Source organism: Arachis hypogaea, chromosome 10 (genome assembly GCF_003086295.3).
Source record: "Arachis hypogaea cultivar Tifrunner chromosome 10, arahy.Tifrunner.gnm2.J5K5, whole genome shotgun sequence".
Classification (NCBI taxonomy): domain Eukaryota; kingdom Viridiplantae; phylum Streptophyta; class Magnoliopsida; order Fabales; family Fabaceae; genus Arachis; species Arachis hypogaea.
In genome coordinates this window covers 86,085,990-86,095,885 of record NC_092045.1, presented here as the reverse complement: position 1 = coordinate 86,095,885, position 9,896 = coordinate 86,085,990, and the positions used below count along the sequence as shown (strand labels likewise).

Sequence of the window (9,896 nt, the reverse complement as noted above, 5' to 3'; positions counted from 1 at the left end):
TGGCGCCGTTGCCGGGGATTGTTTGAGTATGGACAACTGACGGTTCATCTTGTTGCTTAGATTAGGTATTTTTTTCAGAGTTCTTAAGAATGAATTCTAGTGTTTCAAGGTGATGTTCTTATCATCACCAAAGCTGATTGATTTTCATCAATTTAGCTCTTGAATGCAATGTCCTGCTGAAGCTTGTTCAGCCATGTCTAATTTCTTTAGACTAAAGCTTTAGACTAACATTGCATGATTCCTGGAATTCTCATTAAGAATTTTGATACCTTTATTTTCTTTTTCCACTTAATTTTCAAAAAAATCCAAAAATATTTCTTATTTGAGTCTAGAGTCTCATTTTAAGTTTGGTGTCAATTGCATGTTTCTGCTCCTTTTGCATTCATGCATGTGTCTTCATTAATCTTCAAGTTGACTCTTGATGATTTCATTGCTCTGATTTTTAAATTCTCTTGACTTGAGCGTTTATGTGTCTCATATGCATTCTCATTTTGTTAGTGTCAGTAGTATACAAACTGCTAAGTTTGGTGTCTTGCATGCATTGTTATTTGATTTTAGTTGCATTTTGATTATTAAAATTCCAAAAATATTTTTAATTTGTGTCTTTTCAAGTCAATAATACAGGGAATTGAAGATTCAGAACATACTGCAGAGGAATTACACAGAAAAAGCTGGGCGTTCAAACGCCAGCCAGGGTGCCTGGTTGGGCGTTTAACGCCCAAAAGGGTAGAGTTTTGGGCGTTAAACGCCAGAATGTGCACCATTCTGGGCGTTTAACGCCAGGATGGCACAAGAGGGAAGATTTTGTTTTCAATGCAAATTTTTTTCAAGTTTTCAAAATCTTTTCAAAATCAAATCTTTTTCAAATCATATCTTTTCAATCAAATCTTTTTCAAATTCAATTTCTTTCTATTTTCAAAGATACTTGCTATCAATTAATGATTTGATTCAACATTTCAAGTATGTTGCATTTTCTGTTGAGAAAGGTTTAATGTTTGAATCATATCTTTTCTTGATAGCCAAGTCATTAATTTTCAAAATCAAATTTTTTTTAAAAAAATGTTTTTCAAATCATATCTTCTCAATCACATCTTTTTAAAACCAATCATATCTTCTTAACCACATCTTTTTCAAAATAACTTTCAATCAAATCTTTTTGATTTCTAATTTCAAATTCTTTTTCAAAAATCACTTGATTTCTTTCCCACTTTTATTTTCAAAAATCAATTAGTGTTTTTCAAAATGTTTTCAAAATCTTGTACTTGATTTTCGAAAATTACTTCCCCTCTTCTCACATCCTTCTATTTATGGACTAACACTATTCCTTAATGCAAAATTCGAACTCCATCTTCTTTGATAAGTTCGAATTTTCTACTTCTGCCTTCTATTTCTCTTTTCCTCTGACACCTCAAGGAATCTCTATACTGTGACATAGAGGATTCCACATTTTCTTGTTCTCTTCTCTTTCTTATGAGCAGGAGCAAGGACAAAAGCATTCTTGTTGAGGCTGATCCTGAACCTGAAAGGACCTTGAAGCGAAAGCTAAGAGAAGCCAAGGCACAACTCTCTGTAGAGGACCTAACAGAAATCTTCAAAGAAGAAGAACCCATGGCAGCCGAAAACAACAACAATGCCAACAATGCAAGGAAGGTGCTGGGTGACTTTACTGCACCTACTCCCGACTTCTATGGGAGAAGCATCTCAATCCCTGCCATTGGAGCAAACAACTTTGAGCTTAAGCCTCAATTAGTTTCTCTAATGCAACAGAATTGCAAGTTCCATGGACTTCCATTGGAAGATCCTCATCAGTTTTTAGCTGAGTTCTTGCAAATCTGTGACAATGTCAAGACTAATGGGGTTGACCCTGAGGTCTACAAACTTATGCTATTCCCTTTTGCTGTAAGAGACAGAGCTAGAATATGGTTGGACTCACAACCTAAAGAAAGCCTGAACTCTTGGGAAAAGCTAGTCAATGCCTTCTTGGCAAAGTTCTTTCCACCTCAAAAATTGAGTAAGCTTAGAGTGGAAGTCCAAACCTTCAGACAGAAGGAAGGAGAATCCCTCTATGAAGCTTGGGAAAGATACAAACAATTAATCAGAAAGTGTCCCACTAATATGCTTTCTGAATGGAGCATCATTGGAATTTTCTATGATGGTCTCTCTGAACTATCCAAGATGTCTTTGGATAGCTCTGCTGGAGGATCTCTTCATCTGAAGAAGACGCCTACAGAAGCTCAAGAGCTGATTGAAATGGTTGCAAATAACCAATTCATGTACACTTCTGAAAGGAATTCTGTGAACAATGGGACCAATCAGAAGAAAGGAGTTCTTGAGATTGACACTCTGAGTGCCATACTGGCTCAGAATAAAATATTGACTCAACAAGTCAATATGATTTCTCAAAGTCTGTCTGGAATGCAAAATGCACCAAGCAGTACTAAGGAAGCTTCATCTGAAGAATAAGCTTATGATCCTGAGAACCCTTCAATAGAAGAGGTGAATTACATGGGAGAACCCTATGGAAACACCTATAATCCCTCATGGAGAAATCATCCAAATCTCTCATGGAAGGATCAACAGAGACCTCAACAAGGTTTCAACAACAATAATGGTGGAAGAAACAGGTTTAGCAATAGCAAGCCTTTTCCATCATCTTCTCAGCAACAGACAGAGAGTTCTAAGCAGAATACCTCTGACTTAGCAACCATGGTCTCTGATCTAATCAAAATCACTCAAAGTTTCATGACTGAAACAAGGTCCTCCATTAGAAATTTGGAGGCACAAGTGGGTCAGCTGAGCAAGAAAATTACTGAACTCCCTCCTAGTACTCTTCCAAGCAATACAAAAGAAAATCCAAAAGGAGAGTGCAAAGCCATCAACATGGCCGAATTTGGAGAGGAGGAAAAGGCAGTGAACGCCACTGAGGAAGACCTCAATGGACGTCCACTGGCCTCCAATGAGTTCCCCAATGAGGAACCATGGGAATCTGAGGCTCAAAATGAGACCATAGAGGTTCCATTGGACATACTTCTGCCATTCATGAGCTCTGATGAGTATTCTTCCTCTGAAGAGGATGAGTATGTCACTGAAGAGCAAGTTGCTAAATACCTTGGAGCAATCATGAAGCTAAATGACAAGTTATTTGGGAATGAGACTTGGGAAGATGAACCTCCTTTGCTCACCAAGGAACTGGATGACTTGTCTAGGCAGAAACTACCTCAAAAGAGACAGGATCCTGGGAAATTTTCAATACCTTGTACCATAGGCACCATGACCTTCAAGAAGGCCTTGTGTGACTTAGGGTCAAGTGTAAACCTCATGCCTCTCTCTGTAATGGAGAAGTTAGGGATCTTTGAGGTGCAAGCTGCAAAAATCTCACTAGAGATGGCAGACAATTCAAGAAAACAAGCCTATGGACTTGTAGAGGATGTTCTGGTAAAAGTTGAAGACCATTACATCCCTGCTGATTTCATAGTCCTAGAGACTGGGAAGTGCATGGATGAATCCATCATCCTTGGCAGACCCTTCCTAGCCACAGCAAGGGCTGTGATTGATGTTGATAGAGGAGAATTGATCATTCAAGTGAATGAAGAATCCTTTGTGTTTAAGGCTCAAGGATATCCCTCTGTCATCATGGAGAGGAAGCATGAAGAGCTTCTCTCAAAACAGAGCCACACAGAGCCCCCACAGTCAAACTCTAAGTTTGGTGTTGGGAGGCCACAACCAACTTCTAAGTTTGGTGTTGAACCCCCACATTCAAACTCTAAGTTTGGTGTTGGGAGGTTCCAACATTGCTCTGAGTATTTCTGAGGCTCCATAAGAGCCCTCTGTCAAGCTACTGACATTAAAGAAGCGCTTGTTGGGAGGCAACCCAATGTTATATTTTATCTATTCTCTTTTGTTATTTTATGTTTTTTTTAGGTTGATGATCATGAGAAGTCACAAAATCAATTGAAAAAGCAAAAACAGAATGAAAAACAGAAAGAAAAACAGCACACCCTGGAGGAGAGTGTACTGGCGTTTAAACGCCAGTAAGGCTAGCAGTTGGGCGTTTAACGCCCAGTCTGGCACCATTCTGGGCGTTTAACGCCAGAAAGGGGCACCAGACTGGCGTTAAACGCCAGAAAAGGGCAAGCACTTGGCGTTAAACGCCAGAAATGGGCACCAGCCCGGCGTTTAACGCCAGAATTGGCTCAAAACACATTTTTGCATGCCATTTGGTGCAGGGATGACTTTTCCTTGACACCTCAGGATCTGTGGACCCCACAGGATCCCCACCTACCCTACCACTCTCTCTCTTCTTCACCCATTCACCAATCACCTCAACACCTCTTCCCCAAAAAACCCTTCACCTATCAAATCCCATCTTTCTCTTCACCACTCACATCCATCCTTCATAAAACCCCACCTACCTCACCCTTCAAATTCAAACCACTTTCCCTCCCAAACCCACCCATACATGACCGAACCATGAGCCCCCCACTCCTATATAAACCCATCTTCACTCCTTCATTTTCACACAACCAAACCACCACTTCTCCCCGTTTTTGGCCGAACACAAAGCCATTCCCTTCTTCCTCATTTCTTCTTCTTCTACTCTCTTCTTTCTTCTTTTGCTCGAGGACGAGCAAACCTTTTAAGTTTGGTGTGGTAAAAGCATTGCTTTTTGTTTTTCCATAACCATTTGTGGCATCCAAGGCCGGAGAAACCTCTAGAAAGAAGAAAGGGAAGGCAAAAGCTTCTACCTCCGAGTCATGGGAGATGGAAAGATTCATCTCAAGGGTGCATCAAGACCACTTCTATGAAGTTGTGGCCTTGAAGAAGGTGATCCCCGAGGTCCCTTTTTCACTCAAAAAGAGTGAATATCCAGAGATCCGACATGAGATCCGAAGAAGAGGTTGGGAAGTTCTTACCAACCCCATTCAACAACTCAGAATCTTAATGGTTCAAGAGTTCTATGACAATGCATGGATCACCAAGAACCATGACCAAAGTGTGAACCCGGATCCAAAGAATTGGCTTACTATGGTTCAGGGGAAATACTTGGATTTTAGTCCGGAAAATGTAAGGGTGGCATTCGACTTGCCCATGATGCAAGGAGATGAACATCCTTACACTAGAAGGGTCAACTTTGATCAAAGGTTGGACCAAGTCCTCACAGTCATATGCGAAGAGGGCGCCCAATGGAAGAGAGATTCAAGAGGGAAGCCGGTTCAACTGAGAAGGCATGACCTCAAACCCGTGGCTAGAGGATTGTTGGAGTTTATCCAACACTCAATCATTCCCACTAGCAACCGGTCTGAAGTTACTATAGACTGGGCTATCATGATTCATAGCATCATGATTGGAGAAGAAATAGAAGTTCATGAGGTGATATCCCAAGAACTTTATAAGGTGGCAGACAAGTCCTCTACCTTGGCAAGGTTAGCCTTTCCTCATCTCATTTGTCACCTCTGTTATTCAGTTGGAGTTGACATAGAGGGAGACATCCCCATTGATGAGGACAAGCCCATCACTAAGAAGAGGATGGAGCAAACAAGAGACCCCTCTCATCATCAAATCCCTGAGATGCCTCAAGGGATGCACTTTCCTCCACAAAACTATTGGGAGCAACTAAACACCTCCCTAGGAGAATTGAGTTCCAACATGGGACAACTAAGGGTGGAGCACCAAGAACACTCTGTTCTCCTCCATGAAATTAGAGAAGATCAAAGAATCATAAGAGAGGAGCAACAAAGACAAGGAAGAGACATTGAGGAGCTCAAGCACTCCATAGGATCTTCAAGAGGAAGAACAAGCCGCCATCACTAAGGTGGACCCGTTCTTTAATTTCCTTGTTCTTTATTTTTTTGTTTTTCGAATTTTAGTGCTTATGTTTGTCTATGTTTGTGTCTTGTGATCATTAATGTCTTAGTGTCTATGCCTTAAAGTTATGAATGTCCTATGAATCCATCACCTCTCTTAAATAAAAAATGTTCTTAATTGAAAAAGAAAAGAATTGCATGAATTTTAAATTTTATAACAGTTTAATTATTTTGATGTGGTGGCAATACTCTTGTTTTCTGAATGAATGCTTAAACAGTGCATATGTCTTTTGAATTTGTGGTTCATGAATATTGGCTCTTGAAAGAATGATGAAAAAGGAGACATGTTACTGAGGATCTGAAAAATCATAAAAATGATTCTTGAAGCAAGAAAAACGCAGTGAATACAAAAAAAAAAGAAAAAAAGAAAAAGAAAGAAATAAAGTTGTGATCCAAGGCAAAAAGAGTGTGCTTAAGAACCCTGGACACCTCTAATTGGGGACTCTAGCAAAGCTGAGTCATAATCTGAAAAGGTTCACCCAATTATGTGTCTGTGGCATGTATGTATCCGGTGGTAATACTGAAAAACAGAGTGCTTTGGGCCACGGCCAAGACTCAATAAGTAGCTGTGTTCAAGAATCATCATACTTAACTAGGAGAATGAATGACACTATCTGGATTCTGAGTTCCTAAAGAAGCCAATCATTCTGAATTTCAAAGGATAGAGTGAGATGCCAAAACTGTTCAGAGGCAAAAAGCTAAAAGCCCCGCTCATCTAATTAATACTGATCTTCATAGATGTTTTTGGAATTCATTGCATATTCTCTTCTTTTTATCTTGTTTGATTTTCAGTTGCTTGAGGACAAGCAACAATTTAAGTTTGGTGTTGTGATGAGCGGATAATTTGTATGCTTTTTGGCATTGTTTTTAGTATGTTTTTAATATGATCTAGTTAGTTTTTAGTATATTTTTATTAGTTTTTAGTTAAAATTCACTTTTCTGGACTTTACTATGATTTTGTATGTTTTTCTGTGATTTCAGGTATTTTCTGGCTGAAATTGAGGGACCTGAGCAAAAATCTGATTCAGAGACTCAAAAGGACTGCAGATGCTGTTAGATTCTGACCTCCCTGCACTCGAAGCGGCTTTTCTGGAGCTACAGAAGCCCAATTGGCGCGCTCCCAACGGCGTTGGAACGTAGACATCCTGGGCTTTCCAGCAATATATGATAGTTCATACTTTGCCCAAGATTTGATGGCCCAAACCGACGTTCAAAGTCACCCTTAGAATTCCCAGCGTTAAACGCCGGAACTGGCACAAGAATGGGAGTTAAACGCCCAAACTGGCATAAAAGCTGGCGTTTAACTCCAAGAAGAGTCTCTACACGAAAATGCTTCAATACTCAGCCCAAGCACACACCAAGTGGGCCCGGAAGTGGATTTTTATGTCATTTACTCAACTCTGTACACCCTAGGCTACTAGTTCTCTATATATAGGACCTTTTACTATTGTATTTGGAGCTTTTGATCATGTTTTTATGATTGAACCCTCTTTGGGAGGCTGGCCATTTGGCCATGCCTAGACCTTGTTCTTATGTATTTTCAACGATGGAGTTTCTACACACCATAGATTAAGGTGTGGAGCTCTGCTGTACCTCGAGTATTAATGCAATTACTATTGTTCTTCTATTCAATTCCGCTTGTTCTTGTTCCAAGATATCACTTGTTCTTCAACTTGATGAATGTGATGATTCGTGACACTCATCATCATTCTCACCTATGAACGTGTTCCTGACAACCACCTCCGTTCTACCTTAGATTGGGTGAATATCTCTTGGATTCCTGATACACGATGCATGGTTGATCGCCTGACAACCGAGTGCTCGCCTGACAACCGAGCCAGCCATTCCGTGAGATCAGAGTCTTCGTGGTATAGGCTAGAACTGATGGCGGCATTCAAGAGAATCCGGAAGGTCTAACCTTGTCTGTGGTATTCTGAGTAGGATTCAATGATTGAATGACTGTGACGAGCTTCAAACTCCTGAAGGCGGGGCGTTAGTGACAGACGCAAAAGAATCACTGGATTCTATTCCAGCCTGATTGAGAACCGACAGATGGATAGTCGTGCCGTGACAGAGTGCGTTGAAAATTTCCACTGAGAGGATGGGAGGTAGCCACTGACAACGGTGAAACCCTTGCATAAGCTTGCCATGGAAAGGAGTAAGAAGGATTGGATGAAGACGGTAGGAAAGCAGAGAGACGGAAGGGACAAGCATCTTCATACGCTTATCTGAAATTCCTACCAATGAATTACATAAGTATCTCTATCTTTATCTTTATGTTTTATTCATATATCATCATTCATATCCATCTAAGTCTGCCTGACTAAGATTTACAAGGTGACCATAGCTTGCTTCATACCAACAATCTCTGTGGGATCGACCCTTACTCGTGTAAGGTTTATTACTTGGACGACCCAGTACACTTGCTGGTTAGTTGTGCGAAGTTGTGTTTATGCCATGGTATTGAACACCAAGTTTTTGGATTCATCACCGGGGATTATTTGTGTTGTGAAAAGTATTGATCACAATTTCGTGCACCATTGACCCTTCAAGAGACAGCATCTGACGCTTCAGTTGCTTCAGTTCACGCCCTTACTCTTCATGTTCCCTAAGCAGTTTGCAAAGCATGCTATTTTGATTTTGCTATTCTTCCTTTAGTTGCTCCATAGCTTCTTGCAACTTGGTGACAGATGCTTCAAGATGCTCCCAGTATTCAATTTGAGGGATTTTCGGGAGGAACTCCTGTGCTCTCCTCTTAATGGGGTCGTCCTGCACTTGTTGTCCTTCAATTGACTTTTTGGTGATTGGTCGCTCAACTGAAATATACTCAGTTACTCCTATCTTCACCCCAGCATCTTTATATAGCATAAAGATTAAGCTTGGATAAGCCAATTTGGCATCTTTGGAGTTCTTGTTTGCAATTGTGTAAAGTTCACAAGAAATCAGCTGATGAACTTCCACTTCTTTTCCCAACATAATGCAATGGATCTTACTGCTCTTTTGATGGTGACTTTAGAGCGGTTGCTAGTGGGTAGTATAGAACGCCCAATAAAGTCCAGCCAGCCTCTGGCGACTGGTTTGAGATCTTCTCTCTTGAGTTGATTTGGGACACCCTTTGTGCTGGTTGTCCCCTTGGTTCCAGGGAGGCATATGTCCTCTAGAATTTCGTCCAAGCCCTTATTTGTTCTCATCATTCTCCTATTAAAGGAGTCTGGGTCATCTTTCAGCTGAGGTAGCTTAAAGACCTCCCTGATTTTGTCAGGGTGAAGGTGAACAATCTTTCCTCTGACCAGAGTTCGATAGTCATAGAAGGCGGCTCCAGCTAATCTCTGCCTGTCTGTTTGCCATAGATTAGAGTAGAATTCCTGAACCATGTTCCTTCCCACCTTTATTTCAGGATTAGCTAGGATTTCCCAGCTCCCATTTCGAATTTGCTCTTGGATCTCCGGAAATTCGTCTTCTTTTAGATCGAATTTAATTTCTGGGATCACTGATCTTAGACCCATTATTTTGTAGTAATGGTCTGAATGTTCCTTGGTTAAGAACTTCCCTTGATTCCAAAGTGGTTTTGGAATATTCTCTTTCTTGCCTCTTGGAGTGGTTTGTTTTCCCTTAGGAGCCATGATCTTAGTGGGTATTGGTTTAGTGATCACGGATAAACACACCAAACTTAGAGGTTTGCTTGTCCTCAAGCAAAAAAAAAAGGAAAGAAGAGGGATAGAAGGAGAGCCAATTTTTCGAATTGTGGAGGAGAGGAGTGAGGCCGAACTAGGATTTAAACGGAAGGGTGGGTGGGTTTTTTTTCGAAAATTTTGAAAGAAATATGATAGAAGATAAGTATGATAGGAAAAAGATGCAATTTAAAATTAAAAAGATAGGAAAGATGTTTAAAAAAATAAATCTAAATTTTGAAAAGAGGATATGATGAATTTAAAAGAAAATATTTGAGAAGAAAAAAGATAATTGAGTTTTGAAAAAGATTTGAAAAGAAGTTAGAGAGGATTTGAAAAGGATTTGTGTTTATGAATTAAG

The 9,896-nt window shown here is 40.2% G+C and overlaps 1 non-coding gene across 1 annotated transcript; it reads right to left on the bottom strand.

The window, feature by feature from the left end:
- Positions 1–2,013: 2,013 nt before the first annotated feature.
- Positions 2,014–2,121, bottom strand: LOC112718659 (small nucleolar RNA R71). The gene has a single exon (XR_003160990.1). It is a non-coding gene; the product is annotated as a small nucleolar RNA R71 (small nucleolar RNA).
- Between the last annotated feature and the right edge of the window lie 7,775 nt (positions 2,122–9,896).